This window comes from Protopterus annectens, chromosome 5.part0, assembly GCF_019279795.1.
Source record: "Protopterus annectens isolate FY-2018-M chromosome 5.part0, PAN1.0, whole genome shotgun sequence".
Classification (NCBI taxonomy): Eukaryota; Metazoa; Chordata; order Ceratodontiformes; family Protopteridae; genus Protopterus; species Protopterus annectens.
In genome coordinates this window covers 1,480,910,210-1,480,931,781 of record NC_056735.1, presented here as the reverse complement: position 1 = coordinate 1,480,931,781, position 21,572 = coordinate 1,480,910,210, and positions in this window count along the sequence as shown.

The window sequence follows — 21,572 nt, the reverse complement described above, 5'->3', positions numbered from 1 at the left end:
GCGCCACTCAGTGGGCACGAAGCCTAAGGTGGGGGTATGATTAAACATTACACTTAGGTGAGGTGCCAATTCATTTTGTAGTTCATGTAGTACACAGCCCGGGATGTCACCTGATCCCATGGATGCTGTATTCTTAGCTGTGGAGAGTGTGTTTTTTTACCTGTGTGGTGTATAAACCAGCATGTAAAGCTTGGTCCAATGTTTTTAAGCTTACTCTACTGTTTCTATCAAACTCTTTTGGGCAGAAGAGCAGCTATTATAAAATCATTGATCTGTTTATTTCTTGCCTGCAGTATTTTATTTCTAATGTTGTCCCTCTATGATTGCATTGCTAAACAGCCAGTAAATATTTCACATGGTGTAACTTTTTTTTTTAAATATCAAGTTTTATTATCCAGACACATTAGTGACACTCTCTTACAAATTAATAACGCAAAGAAGCCAAATTAGAACATCACAGACAGCAAAATGAAATGCAGTAATTTCTGTGGTAGCTACAGATCATAATGATTATACAAGACATTTTAGTGTGCATGTTTTACATTTCAGTAATACCAAACAACCACCTTCATTCATCAAATTTCCCCTCAGTCATTGTTTCCAGGGCAATAGTTTGTGAATCTGGATATTCAGCCTCTTTTCTTTCCATAGGCCTATCTCACTAATTTTGCATGTATTCCAAATCCTAGCACATGCAATATTGTCCATTTGTTTCCATCACTTAATGTATTCATTTCCTTTTTTCAATCATCAGTCAGTTACTTCTCTCAACCTCTCTTCCACGATACAATAACCTTTACTAGAAGCAAAAGCAGCATAAAAACAGTTTTCAGTTTGAGAACAAGGACTTTTATCAGACAGCATACAGTATAGGTCCACCCATTCAGTTAACTGTAAACGTTCATTTTTAAGTAAAATGTTGACATATAATACTTGTATTATTTTTATAGTAATCAAATTATTTTCTGTGTAATACTTACTGACTTCAGTGTTTTAAGGTGTCATTCAAAATGCAATTTGAGTTCCCTCGCTCAATGTTCACAGTGCATTTTATTTCCTTTGAGTCTTCCACTTTGTTTTAAAACCCGTTTACCTTGTTTGTTTTAGCCATTGTTTTCTTTCGGCAAGCAGGAAAGGGCTTTGCAAGAAATCTTTCATTTTTCTGCAGCTATTGCCTCATTGCTCCTCCTGTCTTCAGATGTTGCTTCCTCTTTGACAGCACATCTTATGGTTGTCAGGAGTCTGTGCATGATTTTAATCCAGATGTATAGAGGACTCAAAGTAAAATAGGATACATTAAATTAAAAACAGTTTCTTTTCTGTCTGAAGTTCTATGGAAAGAACAAAAACATTTCTGTTTGTTTTAGTAATGAAAAGTCATTATCCACATAACCTATTGTGTGTCTCCAACCTTTACGAATGTTCCCTTCCACCAAAAAATAGAAAGATTTTCTTCCTTTAGCAGATATGGCTGTAGTTTAACCAGTATACATCTTGGTAGCTTTATTAGTCTCACACTGAGAATATTTGCTCTATGTGCTCTTTATTTAAATATCATCAATACAAAGTCCAGCCCATGTACTGAGGCATTTTTCTCAGAAAGTCTTTACAATCTTTACCTTCAGTTTGTTCTGGTACTGCTGAAAACCTCACGTTATCTCTGCATGACCTGTCCTCGAGTTCAGACAGTTTTGAGCTATTTGTTCTTATTTTAATTAGTTTCATCATTTTTTCTTTCAGCTCTTTTCCAACAGTTACCATGTGTACTATTTCTTCAGAGTGCCTGGTTAAATAATTTATGTCCTGCTTCCTTTTGTAATTTGTCTCTATATATATATATTCCAACAGGGACACAATTATCTTGAATATCTCAGAATGCATTTGGTCAGTCTTTCTCTCTAGGGTAACTAAAGAGTTTTCTTTCTGCTGCCATTACCAGCTGCTTTTCTTAGCTCTGCTTCACCACACTGCTATCAACCACTCTCGCTCTTTCTCTCTCTCTTCAGTGTTTCTCTTCTTTTTACTTTTTTTTTCTTTTGTTGATCTTCTGGATGTCATAGACTCTTCATCTAAAAAAATCTGTTAACAATTTACAGTAGTTTGCAGACTTTTGCTAATTTAAACTGTTCATTGCTCATCACTCTGTTTTAATTGCTTATACTGCTGCCTCCATCTTGGAACTCCACCCTAATGTATGCACTGGCCAAATTACATCTTCCTATAACTGGCTATGAAGTTCTATAATGACAGTTACTGACAGTTTGTACGGAGCCACACACATTTTTCATCAGTCTGACCAAAGCAGGTTTCCTATGGCTTTCAGTTCTAATGAAGACTGGCCTTATTATGCATCACCATTACTGTAACCTGCTATGGCCACTTGTGTTTGCTGTACTATGCCTGCATTCAGCTTCCTGCATGTGATTCTCACACTCTTGGCATTACTATCTTGTTCTTCTATTCATAACACATGGCAGACCAGTGCATGTAACAGTTATCTTCACAGCAACTATACTTTTTCCAATATATCACTTACTCTGCAGGGAATTCTTCTTACTAGTTTGGTGCACTCATACCTTTTAAACTCCTTTGTGCATGGTCTGGGCCCTATCCTTGCTGCTTATATATTTATCTGTTACTTTGTTAACTAGGTTAGTAGGCTGGTCAAAGACCTTTTTCAGGCATGACCCAGGCTATGAATGCAGCAACAAATTTACAAACATGCAATAGTACAACTTTACAATTTTACATAGCAGTGCACAAAAAAAAAGAATAATCTAAATTCAATTACAATACAATTTTTGTTAAAAGACATTGTAGTGTTTGTAAGCAGTAAAGAAATCTCCCTATACCAGGAAATAATTAGTAAAGTTATAAACATTAAGTAGACATGAAAGCAGTTAATTACTTACAAAGAAAATGATAAAATATTGTCAATCCAGCATAGATGGGGACTGTAAGATAGGCAGGATAGAGTAGCACCAGACTTAAAACTGTTAAAGATACATTTGTTTAATTTTGAACTGAAAACAATAAACCTCCCTGGACTTTTCCTACTATCTAATGCAAGGTGTACCAACATCTTACACAGCTTTTTAAAAATATTGTTAATATCTGCATTTACTCCAGCAACATTTGGTAGAAGCACATTGGGCCCAATATACACTGCATTTTTCCCTCCATACAAATTTAGAGCCTCAAAGAGAATTTTGGGAAATGCAATATAATACAGCTACCAGATATTTTTGAAAATGTTGCACAGAGTGTTTAAAGATTCCTATAAACAACCTAGTTTCAGAATGCCAGGGACTGCACAAAAAAAGAAAGAGTGTTACATATGTAAGTATGCAAAACAAATTCATCTTACAGAAGTGTGTACACAGTGTACTTAACATTTTGCTTACCAAGTGAGCAATCTTTCATTAGAACTTAACTTCCTGTTGGTACCAGATCAAGGGTTAGTGTATATTTATTGAAGTGTATCTTAAACAAACATTTTAGATGACATGGGTGTCACTGCTAAATGAATTGTACTTTGATCCATTATTTACTGTAGGCTACATTTATGTTTCTTCATGTCCGCAATATCAGCTACTCACATATTATGACTGGTTCCAGTATTTACCTATGTGATACACACACAGAAATGCACATTTTTTTTCAGAGTATACTCAGTTTAGTATCTTCTTCTTCTTCTTTCGGCTTTATCCCGGTTAGGAGTCGCCACAGCGGATCACCTGTCCGCACATTGAATGGCAGTGGAGTTTTACGGTGTCGAGTTGCCAGCCCGGCGCCCAACCTTCCACAGAAGGCACACTCACACGCACACCTAAGGCCAATTTAGAGTGTCCAATCCACCTGCAGCATGTCTTTGGGATGTGGGAGGAAACCGGAGCACCCGGAGGAAACCCACGCGACCACAGGGAGGACATGCAGACTCCGCACAGAAGGCACCCCAGCCGAGGATCGAACCGGAGAACCTCTTGCTGTGAGGCGGCAATGCTAACCACTGCACCACCGTGGCCGCCCATATACTCAGTTTAGTATAACAGTGTTTATTTGTCAAAAATTCTGTTTCCTAACTACAACATTTGGGGATTTTTTTTTCTGTGGAACAGTGTCAAATTCCTTGCTGAATTCTAGGTAGGCTGAGTGGCATGGTAGATCACTGGTTAAAGTTTCTGACATCCACCTAAAGTCAGAAAAGAGTTTACATATTTTAGCTGTCCACGCTGGGATGTTCTTTGGGTTCTTTGATTCCCCACATCATGCTGTTTAAGCTGGCTTTCCTAATCTATTGTGTGTGTGTGTGTGTGTGTGTATATATACACACACACACACACATATATATATATATATATATATATATATATATATATATATATGTCCACTTTCAAATTTCAAAGTTCCAAAACTTTGAACCTCTAAATACCAAACTTGTCAATGGAGATCACCATACAGTGCGGAACAGGAACTTTACCATTCTCTTCACTGTAGTGTTATCTTGGAGTTGGTAGATTTAAGTAGCAGGGGTGTGAGGAGGGGCATAGCACCCCACATGGCGGGTACATGGGGGCTTGCACGCCCTGCAAAATACGACTTCTGAAGTTTTATCGTGTTAGTGGTTTTTTTATTTTGAGATTTCAAAACTTCAATCCTCTGGGCTTCGGTATTTAGAGGTTTGAAGTTTTGGAATTTCAAAATTTAAAATGTGGGCCTCTCTTCACTGTAGTGTTATCTTGGAGTTGGTAGATTTAAGTAGCAGGGGTGTGAGGAGGGGCATAGCACCCCACATGGCGGGTACATGGGGGCTTGCACGCCCTGCAAAATACGACTTCTGAAGTTTTATCGTGTTAGTGGTTTTTTTATTTTGAGATTTCAAAACTTCAATCCTCTGGGCTTCGGTATTTAGAGGTTTGAAGTTTTGGAATTTCAAAATTTAAAATGTGGGCCTATATATATATATAAATAATACATACATACACACACACACACACACACACACACACACACACACACACACACACACACACACACACACACACACACACACACACACACAAGCATCACAAGTATACATTTATACATTCACCTGAGCTTGGTCTAAATTGACCTTGGTCGACTCCTGTTTAATTGACCGCATTTCTTCGACTAAACTGATGGCTGACAGGTGAGAGAGATTTCACAGTTATCTGGGTAGGGGAATATGCCCTTTACAAGATATTGTACGAGCTCAGAATTAGTATATATAATTAGCAGCTGGTGAGGGCAAAGCTAACCATATGGTGGGTGCAGGGGGGGCATGAATCTCTGCAAAAAACATTGTTTTATTTTTATTTTCAGTTTAAAGAATGCATATACTGAGGTTCTCTCTCAAGGCATGAGTGTTAACATGTTGACTAACTTTTTTGACATTTTTGTAGTTGATGTTTAGAAGGTCATTATATTGGTTACTTAAAAAACATTCCCATATATACATACACATCATACACACACACACACACACACACACACACACACACACACACACACACACACACACACACACACACACACACATATATTTATAACTATATAAATACATAAATATAGGTATATATTGTAACATAGTATGAGATTCTCACAAACAGATTATATAAAGCGCTTTTCAAATGTATTGTGTTGGTGTTCTCCATGTAACTTTTGCATGTGGAATACATACTCTTAAGAGGAACTCAAAGAATCACTGCCAATTAAATAAGGTGCCAGTAGAATTTGTATATACAGCAGAGCTTGGGTAACCGCAAACAAAAGTTAAGGAGACCAGAGGAGTCTGCATGTGTGAAAAGAGAATTGGAGTCCCATTGTGCACAATTGATGCCAACTCAGAACTGCAGGTTATCATCAAACCTAAACTTATAAACTAGTGGAGTATTTTAAGTGGACATAAAAGTTCATGCTGGGGAATATTATAGGAGAAAAATGGGAGGAATTTGGACTAAACAACTGTTTGAATAAACACCTCCAACCTTATCACCTGTTTGCCATCTAGGCTATACCACAGGCATCAATGAGGTTTAGGCCTTTTGAACTTCTGCATGACAGACACCTCAGGAGGTTGTTGCTCATCATAAAAGACACATGGGAAGAAGAATAGATCTAATTTAAGAATGTATGGAGCATTATACTAGCCTCTCTCTCAGATTAAATGCAGTAATGCCCATAGTCCAAAAGCATATGTAAAGAGATAGCAAGGGATTTCAATAGAAATGCTATAGACAAATAATTTTAGGCTGGAAACCATGTGTTAGTCTTAGTTCCCTCTCCGATGAGAAGGACCTAAATGCAGACACTGGTTAAGGCCCATAGAGAAATTAAAGGACATGAACTACAAAGTTAGACAGACTGGAAAGAGATACCCTGAAAAATACATCATGTGAGTTTACTGAAGCCCTGGGGAAATACAGAACTTGGTGGCATCCAGCAGCCAAAGTCAAAAAACGCAAGGAGAAGAGACTATTGTCTACATAACAGGCCATGATGGATGATATTTGTCTCTTGTCTAGTCAGGATAAAACAGACGAGTCTTTGTAGGTTCTGTTCAAGCAGCTTTATTGTGTATAAACACATCAGGATTGTGGCTTACCAACTTTAACTTACATAAACTTATAAAAAACAAGCTGTTACACTCATACATTCCCACAGTCTCAAAATGGCACTGAAGCTAGCACGTGCTTGCTGTTTATATGCACATGCCAACCTTGAAACACTTCTTAAAGGTACAACATACACACACTAGTCTACATCCTCCCTCTTTGAGAAATAAGTTATGCAATGTTGACATTAATTGACATGCAATCAATGGAAGTAATTCTTTGTCATGCAATTATACAGAACTAAATACATATAAACAATTATGTCCAGGCTGCTGTGTATTTCACACTAGGTCTGGAAATATGACCAAATCATGTGACACAGAAATTAGAATCAGGTCTAGCAACTAGGACTGTCTATGCTGAATGTTCAACTTTAGGGACATCAGGAACATCATCAGGAATGGAAATAGAAGTTAAGACATTTATTTATTTACTTATTTATTTGTTGACCGGGTTAGTCCAGCTGGGATAGAGCCCTTTTCAGTGGAGACCCGGGGAGAAAAACTCCACAGTGAATACATACAATAAAGTAAACTTAGTGTACAGATTAATAAGCCAAGAAGCATACATAGAGTAACAAAGCAGGAAAAGCATGCATGGCAATTAGAACCAACATTATAGCACATGAAAATAAAATGCAGTGTACAAGAATACTTATGATTATAATTACTAGACATACAAGATTGTTAAGAGTGTAATAACAAATAAGTAATAAGGATTTCAAAAGCATAATCATTTGACTGATAAGTCCAAAACCAGAACAGAATAAACTGCCAGTTTATGTAAGAAGAGGCAGAGTAGTAATAAGAAAAAGTACTAAAAGTGTATAGAGGCACAATGAAATGAAAGATAAAATGCAAAAAAAAGATAAGAGAGTGTTTTGAAAAAGGTAGAGTTACATGGAAGGAGAAATAAATGGTAGAGATAGTATAGGCAAGAGAGGTAAGTCAATTGGGGGGAGCTAGCACTGACATATTTTATTTCTGCTAAAGTGATCTTTTACTGCCTTTCTGAATTGGGGTTTGGATCTAAGGAGACAGATATCTAGTAGTAATTTATTCCAGTTCTTAGCAGGCAGATAGCAATAAAGTTTTTTGCCAAAGTTAATCCTGGGCTTTTGAATGAACAGGATATGTTGTTCAAAGCTCAGGAGTGTAGTGGGAAATAATAGAGGTTATGCTTGGGCAAAAAGTGGGCTAATATAGAATAGAATGAATTATCTGGAGCTGAGAAAGTAAGAGATTATGGGGGAAGTCTAACCAGTTCAATTTCCTGAGAGCGAGACAATGATGAGATGAGTATGTTCTGCAACAGGAACATTGTCTGGATTGCTCTGAGATCCATCAAAACCTTTTGCTATTTGTATCTTCACTGTCTCTCCTTCTTCCAATGGATGAAGAAATCTCAATTTATCATAACTGGACTTCTGGAAATAATGCTTTCTGAACAGTTGAGGTCTAATTGCCCTGTTGTTCTTAGCTTTAAGCCTCAACAAACAGGAACTAATAGGCAGTGTTGTTCTGGTTTGCCCGGATAGAAGTCTCTGAGCAGGCAAGCCAAGTATATCATCATGGGGTATGTTTCTGAGATTATAAAGACAATGGTATTATCACGCTTTGACCTTTCATATAATTGCTTTGCACTCTGCACTGCACGTTTAACTAGTCCATTTGACTGTAAATATTCTGGGCTATTAGTAATATGTACAAAGTCCCATTCTTTTGCAAATTTCTGAAACAACTGACTGGTAAAGTGGGTACCATTGTCAGAAATAACTTTGTGTGGACTACCATGGACTGAGAAATGACGTCTCAACTTGGTGATAACAGCAGTGGATGTTAGGTTAAATAGTAAATCAATCTCAAACGAGTTTGAGTAAGAGTCTACCAACACTAAGTAATGTTGATTGCTCCACTCAAATATATCAGTGGCTACTGTTGACCAAGGTAGTTCAGGAACTTGACTTCGCTGAAGTGGTTCTTTTTGCAAATGCGGTTTAGTACTACTACATATTGAATAAGAAAGTACTTTATCAATGTCTTTTACTAGAGAAAATCAAAATACTAGTTCTCTTGCCTTTCTTTTGGTAGATTAGGAACCTGGGTGACCACTATGCAAAATCCGGATATACTCACATTGTAAGGAATCAGGAACAATTTTAGGACTTTTGAATAGAATGCCATGTTCCGTCAACATCTCTCATCTCTGTAAGGAAAATAAGTTTGCATTTCAGGTGGTATACTGGATTGCTTTGACGGCCATCCAACATTAATGTAGTGGTTGAGCTTTTACAAAAAATTATCAGTCTTTGTATGATCTCTCAGCTCATTAAGTCTCATGGTTGAAAAATGATGCACTTCCATGACATCAAAGTCAAAATTCTCTGCTTGAAGTTGTTCCATTGTATTTCAGGGCAATCTGGATAAGGTATCAGCCAGAAAAAGAAGTTTTCCTTTTGCATAGACAATTTTGAAGTTGTGTTTTTGCAATCTGAGCATCATTCTTTGTAATCTCACTGGAGCTGAATGCATAGGCTTCTTTAGAATAGTAACTAGAGGTTGGTGATCTGTTTCAATCTGAACAGCTCGACCATAGATATAATCATGAAACTTTGAACATGCAAATACTATTGCCAAAAGTTCTTTCTTAATTTGAGCATATTGCATTTCAGTTTGGGTAAGAATTCTAGATGCGTAGGCTACTGGTCTGCCTTCTTGAAGAATAACGGTGCGAAGATCAAATTTTGAAGCATCACAGGAAAGAGTTACTAGTTTATTGACATCATAGTATCATAATGTAAGTGGGGTGGCAATTTTCTGCTTAAGGTCTTCAAATGCTCTCTGTTGCTGTTCCAGCCAAGACCATATAACATTTTTGCGCATCAGCTCTCTCAAAGGTGCTGTCAACTCATTGACGTCTGGTATAAACTTGCCTAAATAGTTGAGCATACCAAGAAAACATTGTAGAGCCTGAACATTATCCAGTGCTGGCATCTCAAGAATGGCTGCTTGCTTGTTACGGGGTCTGGCCTCAGGCCAGTGCTAGTAAATAAATGACCCACATATGTAACTTCTGGTAGTCTGAATTTGCACTTCAGAGAATTGAGTTTAAGTTCACTTCACATGCTCTGTCTAGAACTTTAAGGTTTCTGTCATGCTGTGTTTCACCATTGCCTTCAAACAATAAATCATCTATTATTATGGCACAAAGATAACCTGAAAAAATTTGCTCCATTGCACGCTGGAAGACTTCACTTGCAGAATTTATTCCAAATGGCATCCTGAGGAATTTATATCTGCCAAATAGGGTACTGAAAGTAGTCAGTAATGAGGATTTGCAATCAAGCATCACTTGCCAAAATGAACTTTTTGCATCTAAGACAGAAAAAAGAGCGGCATTTGGTATTAGGTCTCTTTAATGCTTTGGTAAAATTTCTTGGGTCAGTATATATTCTGATTTTGTCTGAGCCATTTTTGTGGGCTGCTACAATGGACAACACCCATTCCATTGGTTCTGTAACTGGACAAATTACACCTTGCTGTACCATTTTATCCAACTGAGCTTTGACTTTATCCAGCATAGCTATCAGATCTTTTCTTGCTGGTCTGACTATTGGATTGACCTCTGGGTCTAACTTCATGGAATACACAACTGGAAGTTTGCCCAACTTATCATCGAAAACATCGGCGTACTCTAAGAAAATAGCTTCAGTAAAATTGGAAATAGAAAATGAAAAATTTATTTTATGTATGTGCTGCTTCTATGCTGTGCTAGAATTTGCTGGACTGGACTTAAAGTCTTCTTAAGACACAAAGTCTTGCTGGCTGTTTACTGCTGAATCAGAGACATAGAGTTTTGCATGACTGCAGCTGTAGTCTGTTTAAAGCACCAAGCCTTCCAAATTGCATACTGATAAAGAAATATATTTTGCAGCTACTATTTCACTATAAGCACAGTTACAAATAAATAACTTATTTTTATAACAAACGGCACATACACTTCTGTCAGTTTGTAGCATATATTTACAAACTTTTTCTTCATTACAGATATGAATGATGATGACTTTCCATTTTCCAGTTACCTTGAAACCCAAGTTTCTACATAATACCTCTCACATAGCTGAATTAATACAGTTCTTATACACAGTTCTAGTCACACAAATAGCTTTTGTTTTTGCTTCTTGGTATCTTTTTTGGCCTTCTGTGGGAAATCACTTAATGTCTGTTTTCAGGCCTTCCTGTTGTCCTTTTGTGATTTACTTGTAAGCACTTCTGCTGATGTGAGAATGCACGCAATCAGAAGCCTGAAAGGAAACATCTGTTCTGCTACTGATATTTGAAAAAAACATATTTTTGAGGCATGTTTTGTTGAGTTTATAAAAAAGCATGTCTGAAAGGAAACATCTGTTCTGCTACTGATATTTGAAAAAAACATATTTTTGAGGCATGTTTTGTTGAGTTTATAAAAAAGCATGTCTGTTAATGGATATTTGTAAACTGTTCTGCAAACATGAGAAAAGCATGTAATACTTGTTTTCCAAAATTGCTTTTTTATGCTTTTTTCTAATGCTGTGAAGAAGAGAAGCCTGTCTGTTATACATATAGTATGAATGCCCATTTTACATTGCTAAACGCTATACATATATTCAAGAAAACTTTTTATTCTATGCTTTATCTTTCAGCATATTTACAACAGAATTACTCTAACAATTCCTTCTCTTTTATTTTTATAAGAAACGGGTTCCGGCATGTAGCCCGCAAGACAATTCCCTGCGAGCTACATCACTGAACCCAAATGGCATTTATTTACTTATTTATTTATTTTGTTGTCAGTCTGACAATATAATAAATAAATACGTAAATAAATGCATTCCTTGAACGTAAATAAGGAATGTGTTACACATCCGGTACGGCTGTCTCCGCCCATACATAGATTACAGCTGCAGCGGCTAGGCTTTTCAGCCGTATTGCACTACGGCAAAGTGCCACTGCAGCCATTTGGGTTCGGCGATGTAGCTCGCAGGGAATAGTCTTGCGGGCTACACGCCGGAAACCATAAGAAACACATTAGGAAACAAAACCTTTAGTCTTTTTTTGATACAACAAGTCAAAATGCAATTTTACATAGTTAATAAAATGATATTAAGTATTACTACCAAAACTGAATGTATCTAACGACCTTTTCTTTTACAGACCATTCTATGAAAATATTCCATTAGTTATGAGCTGTGTCTGCTTTAGTTTTATTTTTTAACTTGATTAATTTATTCTTTTGCAATCACAGAATTTAATTTATGACTTAGAACTGTTCCATTAATTCTTTGCAACTGTTGAATTAACTCTTTACTTTTATTAATCATTTTAGATCAAAAGATTAGAGATAGACTAATATATATGAGACAAAAATTATGTGCTACTGCAAGCATTTATACACTGCTGAAAATATACAATTTCAATGTCATTTAACCATAACATTGTGGTCATATTTCTGAACTGCCCATTAACTTTAATTGACAGTGAAGTATACACTGAAAAATGCTGTTTACATATTAGTCCATTAGCTATATGAATACAATATTCACAAGGCAAACATTTAAATAATGAGAGTTGTTTCCCTGTGCCCAGTTAGATTCATCTGTGTATTATTTAAATATTTGCCTTGTCCTACAGCTTTGTCTGAAGAAGTCTACACTGTTTTATATGAAAGCGCTTACATCTTTTATATTTTTCTACATTAAAAACCTTTGTTTTACATCATCGTGCATTGGATTTTGTGCTTGTTGGAACCTGATCTGCCAGACTTTTCACATTTTGTGGTTTGCTTTTTGCCTTTTGGTTCTAAAATTGGAACTAGGATATGTGCTTATATGATGAACTTCTTTGGTAAAATAAGCAAATTCATTCTCAAACTGTCTCTGAGACCCAATAATTACTGCACAGGTCTTTGGGCTACATAGAATAACAAGCTGTAACAGTTTCTAGCCAAATAACATGAAAGCGCTACTGAGCCTTCAGTTTGAATTTCTTCACCTCCACAAGTAACAAGTTTCGAACAACTAGCTACATTGAGTTGTTCACCAGTTCTCACCTTAGCAAATGTGTCTGCTGACATAACATTGCACTTTGAGCCAGTGTCTACTTTAAGCTTGGTGGATTTACCATTGATCTGTAGAGTACAAAACGCTTCATTCTTTGCCAACAAATTAACTGCATCAACCTTTTCACCAATTATTAATATACCATATATGTAGAAAGTAGAACTGCAGCTCTCTATATGATCAACTTGCTTTTTCGAGTGACCCTTCTTTATAACTGTGTGAGGTTTCTTGATTTGGAAAACTTTTGAAAATTGCTCCATTTTTTTACACTTGTGGCATTGCTGACCTAATGCTATTCATATTTCTCTTTTAGACTCTTGATTGGCACCATCATTGTGACAGTTAGCAATAAAGCTGGATTTGGGTTTTGCTGACTTACCCTTGTACTGCACTGCACATGTCCCTTTCTTAGACCTTGCTAGAAAATTACGGGTTTTACCTGCCACACCCACAGGGGTTACAGCTTCCATGTGGTTAGGCCTTTTTCTACTAGCCTCATGTTGCACGCTGTCTACATTTGCTCTGGAGCTTGCTGAAACCATGCTCTTATCACTTGCAAGCATACTTGTGTGCCTGTCTGTGACTTCATGGATTTGACAAATCTCAATAGCTTTGCTCAGCATTAAATCACTGTCATGAAGCAAAATCTTTCTCATTGCAGCTCTATTAATACCACACACAAGCCTGTCCTTTATCAATTCATATTTTAAGTCAACAAACCGACACATTTTAGCTTTGTTGCTCAAGTCAGTTATATAAGCTGCAAAAGTTTCCCCAGGTTTTTGATCTCTTGTGTAAAACAAATGCCTCTCTAAGGTAATATTTATCTGGGGGTTGCACATTTCCCTGAATTTGTGCTTCAAACACTCAGGGTCTTCCCTTGGTTCAGCCCGTACAACAATATGATGGTTTTCACCATCTCCCTCATATACTGCTAGTGCATACACAAATGAATGCTATCTTTCAATGGCCTCTGACCCAGCTAGGTTTAGCAAAACAAATACCCTGGTGCATGCATCTTTGTCAGAATAAGCTGCTTGTATAAAAAGATCATACTCTTGCTCAAATATTCTCTATTTGTCTGCAATATTCTGATTACATACCAATGGTGAGGGTTTTCGAAATCCGTCTGCTATATTAACACATACCAGTGAAGGCTTTTGCAAGTATGCACGAACATACACACATATGCCAGAAATTTATGCCAGTATTTGCAACTATGCCTAATAGCACAACAAAGCTCTGAATTACTGAACTCAGTGAAATAAGTCTCTTGGGCACTGTAATACTCTTGAAATTACTGTACTGTAAAAAATCACCTCTTATCAGTGCAAGAAACATTTCAAATTACACTTTGCAAATAAACAATACACAGCACATTGAAGCTTTCCCAAAATGGCTGTACTTTGCTAAATAACTCTTTACAGTGTAAGAAACACTCTGTAATGGTGGCACTTTGCGAACAGACAAACCCAGCACAAGAAACTTTTTGAAATGGCTGTATTTTGACTGCACTTTATGAAATAGTTGCACTTTGCACACAAACCCTTTGGAATAAATGCACAGTAATAACTGTGACAATTGGGGAGAGATGGACAAAGGCTGCCAGCTTAGTCAAACAGAATTTGATATATAATTCTGGCATTTGTAAATAAATGTAAAATACAGGCATGTTTTCTTGAATGTAAAAGAATATTGTGAAATGTGGAACTGCAAAATATGTGACAACATTGCACTCTACTGGCCCAGTGAAGCATGTTGTACCCTTTCATGTTAGAATTCAGCTCCAGGGCGGCTGGATGAAGATTTCATGCCCATTGTTTTAAGGCTAAAGTTTATGACTAGAATTTAGTTGTGGAAGGTGCTTTTGTTGCTCTGGGTCTGCTAGCATATACATGTGAAATGTCTTGTATTGTTGTAAGTTCCTGAGGAGGTGTTAGATTGCTAAATAATGCAGTTTGTGGCCTGAGAACTCAGACCAGATGTTAAGATTATGCAATATGAATACTGGGAAAACCTAAGTGTCAAAAATGATGTAATTTTGGGAGGGCCTTAGAGACATGTTTGTTAATAATGTTTAAATACTATTTTTCACAAGAGACTGAAAAGCATTTTGACTTTGGACATCTAACTTATTAACACTCTGCCTTGTGCTCACATGTAAGTTTTAGCACTGTGATTTTTTGTAGGAATAGTTAAAGCTAGTAAAGATTAATTGGGTATTTTTCTTTGAAATCAGATCTGTCCTACTGTATTATTTTAAGTTTCTGTGTGATCTCTGAACACTTGGATATCTCTGTGGAGTAGTAGTTTTGTCTTGTGTTTTAATTATTTATTATTAAATATTTTAAAACCATCTACCTGTGGCTGATTTGTGTAGAGATAAGCTCTAGAGTACATTGCATATTTACAGAGGTTATTGTAATAGGCCCCTCTAAAGTAAGCCTTGACTGTTAGTCATACTAACATTGGATATTAATATTGCACAGTAATAATTTGACACCCTTTTAAGGGCCTTTTAGTAGCTGATATTAACTGGGTGGTGGCAGTAATTACTACTGTATAGTCTGGGTAAAGGGGCACAGTTGGAGAATCTGGGTCAGCCTTTCCCAGGAGTGTCTGTGAAGTTGTATAAATATTTATCTTAAAGTGAATATGTGTTGTGTCAGCTACTTGGCAGGGACACGAAGCACTGGTTGGACAGAGAGGGTATTGGATGTTTTAGTTTGCCCAGTTAGGCTGAGACCTGGATCCTATAGCTGTGCCAGTGGGGAGTCTTACTGGGGATCTGGTGAGCAAGGAAGCAACCAGCCCCAGACTGACTGTGATTTGTGTGTGCACTTAACGGAAATTGTACAGTACTGTGTGTATTAGTTATCCATTCCTCTTCTAGGAGACGACCTACCTGGTGTTAGTGGTGAGGATTGAGGCTCTTTGATTACTGGGCCAGGGCACAATCGTCATAATAAGCACACACTGTAAGCACTTTTACATACTGTGAGATACTTTGAATAAATCTAGTTAAGCCCTGAATACAATGCAGAGTAGTAGTTATGCCAAAACACACTATTTTGTCAAAAAATATGCAGTCACCTTGCTTTATTTATGCTTAATGTGACCTTTTTGCCCTTTGTTATATTCGTTTTGCTTGTTTAATCTTTTTTCCATGCCCATTGTATTTTGTTGTGCTCGTTTTACTCTAAGCATGCCCGTTTTGCTTTAAACATGCTCATTTTGCAATTCCAAGGTAATTCTGAACTCCTTATGTGCTTTTCTGATAATTGTTTTATCAAATAACTTAATTTTAAACATTTCATCTAACTGATAAACCTTTTGTGCCTCGCTTGTTTAATAATGTGCTTTGTGCCCTTGTAATGCTCCGTTTTTATCTTTTTTATAAAATAAATCATTCATACAAGTTTTCATTACCTTTTGTTCATTTCTGGCCCTTTTTCATGCTCATTTCTCTTAGTTTACTTTCACTGTTAACTCTGCACCTTGTAGCTCTGAAAAGCAGTCTCTGGAATCCCGATTCTGACACCATGTTGGTTGTCTACTCAGGATAAAATAGACGAGTCTTTGTGGGTTCTGCTCATGCAGCTTTATGTACAAACACATCAGGATTGCAGCTTAATAACTTTAACTTAGATAAACTTATAAACAAACTAGCTATTACACTCATACATGCTCACTCTCTGGCTGCACTCTCAAAATGGCACTGAAGCTAGCACGTGCTTGCTATTTATATGCACATGCTGACCTTGAAATGTTTCTTAAAGGTACAACATACACACTATTCTACAATATTTATTTATTTAACATTTATTGACTGGGAAAGTCCAACTAGGACAGAGCCTATTTTCAGTGGAGGCCCAGGGACAAATGCTCCAGACACGTGTCTTTGGAATAAGGTAGGAAACCAGAGTACCCGGACGAAACTCGTGTGAATGTAGTGAGGACATGCAGACTCCGCACAGAAGGCATCCCAGCCAAGAATCGAACCGAGGAACCCCTTCCTGCAAGGCTATCATGTTAACCTCTGCACCATTGCACCTATATGTTATCAAAACCCTAGAAACAGAAGATACAAGAGTTGTTATTTCAGAATAAAGAAAGATTATTAGAATTGCAAAGTAAAACTCACTTAATCAAACATCACATAGAAACTAACCAGGGAAGAAGGCTAACTTGACACTCTGCAGGATCCCCTGAATCTCAAAGGCAATTCTAGAGGAGGATAAAAGATGCTCTAACTAGGGGTTATTGAAGTGTTCATTAGTGAATGGAATATCCCTATAGTTTTGGTTATAAACAATATGGAGCCATTAGGTTCTGTAATTACTTCAGTATTTTTAACATCGTTTCTAAATTCAGTAGATATTATATGCCCAGAGTAGACAAACTGATACAGTAACTAGGAAAGGCTACATTCCTATCCACCCGTTCCTAGTAAAAGGTTACTGACAGATTCTACAGACTAAAGAAATTAAGGAGAAAACAGATTTTTCAACCTCTGCTGGCCTCTTCCATCATATAGTCCTCTCATTTGGCCATCATGGTATCCCAGCCACCATCAAGAGACCTTAAACCTCATGCATCCATGCCACTGCATATCTAGTTTATGTGATCATCCATTTAGCAGACTGCATCACACATTTACAGAAAATGTGTGCAGTCTTGAGCTCCCTTTTGCAGGCAGAGCTTAAAGAAAAGTTGCATACCTACATCACATTATAAGAACGAGGAAATAAAACTCCAAAAAGCCAATACCAAAAATACAGAAGTAACTCAGAGGCATTTAGGTCTGCACAGGTATTACAGGAAGTTTGTGTCACATTTTGACATGCTCTCTAACAGACCTGACTAGGGATAAGATGTGCACAAGGACTGACTGAATCCAGGATACAGAAATGGCCATCCAGCAGTCAAAGAATATCTTGTGCTCAGAGCCCATAACAGCATATGCTGATTTTACTAATGACTTCATAGTTTATACCTGTGCCTCCAATGCTGGCATGGGCACTATATTATTTCAAAGGATGGGTTGTAAGGTGCATCCAATTTACCACATGAGCAGGAAACTGACATTAATGGAAGCTAGAGACTAAGTCACTGAACTGGAGGGCATGACCATAAAATGACACTGTGGTCCTTATGATACTACTTGCTAGAAAGGGAATTTGCCTTTGTCAGTGACCACAATGCCTTGTAGTAGCTCTATTAACAAAAGGAAAGCAATGTTAAACTCTACAGATGGGCCTTGCACTAACAGCTGTTTAAGTTTAAAGCTCAGTATTAACCTGGTGCCCACTACCACAATATGGCTGCCCTGTCCAGTGCATACAGAACATCTCTTGACCCTGAAACCAGTAGTTTTAAGCTGGGGCATCAAATATAACAAAGTATATGAAGGACTGTTCTAATGTATTGTGTTAGTGTTCTCTGTATAAATTTTGCATGTGGAATAGATAACTCTTTTAAAGGGAACACAAAGAATAACTGGCAATTAAATAAGGTGCCAGTAGAAGATGTATATCAAGCAGGGTTGGTAAACCCAATCAAATGTCAAGCAGATTCAGAGGAGTCTGCATGGGAGAAAAGAGAAATGGTGCCCCAGTACACCGGCTTATAGAAGAGATGTTTTGCTAAGGACAGCATACCAGTGGAATCCTGGTACTTTATCGCCTGAAAGTGAACCAGAGACAGAGACTATATGGTGACTTTTATTAATGAAGCACTTGAATTGCTGTTCATTTTTTTTTATTTATTTAGATGACAGATATTGCTATATTTTGGTGAAATCAGCCATTCTACTTTATGCTTTGCAAAACAGAACTGTTTTTAGAACCAAGATTTGTGCATCAGCTGCTTAATTTTGCATATAATGCACGCACATACATGTGTGTGTGTGTGTGTGTGTGTGTGTGTGTGTGTGTGTGTATATATATATATATATATATATATATATATATATATATATATATATATGGGTGCTGTTCTTATTATCGAAAGTACGTTTCATCGAAACGTACATGATCTAACTCACTTTTGCAAAAGTGCATTTTATCAAAAATGCACTTTCGCTGAAAGGTAATTAAGCAAACAGTTGTTTGCATGTAGATTTAGTTGTACATCAACATGTACTGTTGATTGTACAACTAAGCAAACTGTTGCTTAGATCGAGGTACTGTGGGGATAAGGGAATATTCCCTTTTCCCCACAGTAGTGCGATCTTGGAGTGAGAATATGAAAGTTGGGAGGGCAGGGGGGCTTGCCACCCTGCATAAATGAGAGTACTGTTTTATTTTAGTTTTTTGGCATGTTGTTTTATTTTTGTTTTGTTTTTTTGCGAAAGTGCATTTTCGATAAAATGCACTTTTGCGAAACTGAGTCCGATCTTGTACATTTCGATGGATCAACATAGATCCATATATATATATATATATATATATATATATATATATATATATATATATATATATATACACACACACACACACCCACACATTTTATATATATATATATATATATATATATATATATACACCACATAACACATGCACTCAAATCACTCCACAACAAGTACAAATATGACTCTGTCATTGTTCATGTTGGACTGAATGGCTTGAGACATACCTCCCTGGACTACATGAAAAGAGACATGGAAGAGCTCTCAGATCATGGGGTCCAGGCAGGTATGACATTAGCCCTGAGTAGCATCCTGCCTTCGCCCAGAATTATACCACAGCATAAGCACAAAATCATTAGCTTCAACAATTGGCTAAGCTTCCGGTGTCATTCAAAGGGGATCCAGTATCTGTCTGCCTGGGACGACATGATCGACAGACCACGATGTTTTGCCAGAGATGATCTGCACCCGTCGCCCCTGGGATTCAGGTTACTGGCTAAGGCTCTTGCCACCCCTATACTGCCTTTTTAAGCAAAGTTCAAAGGACAAAACCACCACCGTAACAGGTACAAGCATGCAAAATATGAAGATAATGCTACTTAATGCTAGAAGTCTAAATCTCAAAATGCACTCTCTCGAGGCACTCCTAAAAATGGAGAACATCGATATCTGTGCAGTAACTGAGACCTGGTTCAAGGCTCCAGAGAGCACCCCTGCAATACCAGGTTACAACTCTTACCACACTTTTTAGCCACGAAACCAGGACTGAAGCACTAAAGGTGGTGGAGTGTCCATATTCACCAAGGATAGTCACAACACCAGGCTAGTTGCCCAACACAATGCGTTTGAAATTCTCCAGGTGCAACTAACACTAGGTAAGACTGCAATCCAAATTGTAGCTTGCTACAGATCCCCCATCATGCCACAAGAATCTCACTACAACTTTCTAAACATACTGGAAAATATTAAGATACAACCAAACACCCTAATACTGGGTGATTTCAACTACTCTGCCATTAACTGGGAAAACTACTCGTGTACCAACACCTTTGCCTAACGGTTCTTGGAATTCATAAATTCCAATGCCCTGGATCAACTAATCCTTAGTCCCTCCAGGGGCTCCAATATCCTAGACCTGGTCATTACCAACATGGAAAATCGATGCTCCACACCTGTGGTCACCCCCTCATTGGTCAGGTCGGACCATAAGCTAATCACCCTTGACATCCACATCCCACCCCCACCCCCCAGTAAGGAAACCTCTGTAAAAAACTTCTCCAAAGCCAACTTCTTGCTACTCAAGTCAGAAGTGACAAACTTCATATCACCTATGCAGACAGGAACTGAAAGTTTGACTGCTGAATCCTACACTAAGGCACTGTACGAGCACATCCACTTGTGCATGAATTATGCCATCCTCAATAGAACCAAGATGCTCTCCTATAAAAAAAAAGGAAGCCAATCTGGTGGTCCCTTGCCATAAACAAACTTTACAACAAAAGAAAGAAACTGTTGCAGAAAAGAGGAAAATCCCAGGATGCAAAAAACTCCCTTACCAGCCTCAGTAAGAAGCTGACACCCCTCATAAAATCCTCCAAAGCTAGTTATGAAAATAAAATTGCCAAAGATTCAAAATACAACCACAAGGCATTCTATAGATATGTCAAGAATCTAAATGGCAATGCTCAGATCTGCTCTGAGCTACAACAGAATGGCATTAAATATACTGATCCCAAGGATATTGCCAATATCCTAGCAGATCGATTTAGTGCAAACATCACCCCCCCTCTCACCCCCTAAAGGGCCCATCTCAATACTGAAAGACTGCCAAATTCCAGTAAGAACGGCCACACAGGTAAAAAACGCACTCTCCAAAGCTAAGAATACAGCATCCATGGGACAGGACAACATCCCAGGCTGTGTACTACATGAACTACAAAATTAACTGGCACCTCACCTAAATGTCATGTTTAATCATAGCCTCACCTCAGACTTCTTGCCCACTGAGTGGCACACAGCTACAGTTATCCGACTCCACAAGGGGGGATCCAGCTTGGATCCCGGGAACTACCGCCCCATCAGTGTGACGAGACTGATCTGCAAGGCCCTGGAACGTATTATCATGGAACTTATAAACAAAGACATTGGCAACCTTCAAATACTGGACCCCACGCAGTTTGGGTTCATGAAGGGCTGATCTTGTCTCCTGAACCTGATTGACTTCTTCAAATCAGTCTCCAGAGTTGTGGACAAGGGTAAAGTGATCCACACAGCCTATTTGGACCTCGCCAAGGCCTTTGAAACCATCCCCCACTCTGGAATCATAGCTAAACTTACTAAGCTGAGCATTAATCCCTACGTCACTTGATGGCTTGCCAACTGGCTTACTGACAGAACCCACACTGTAAAAGTAGCTGACTCCAAATCCAGC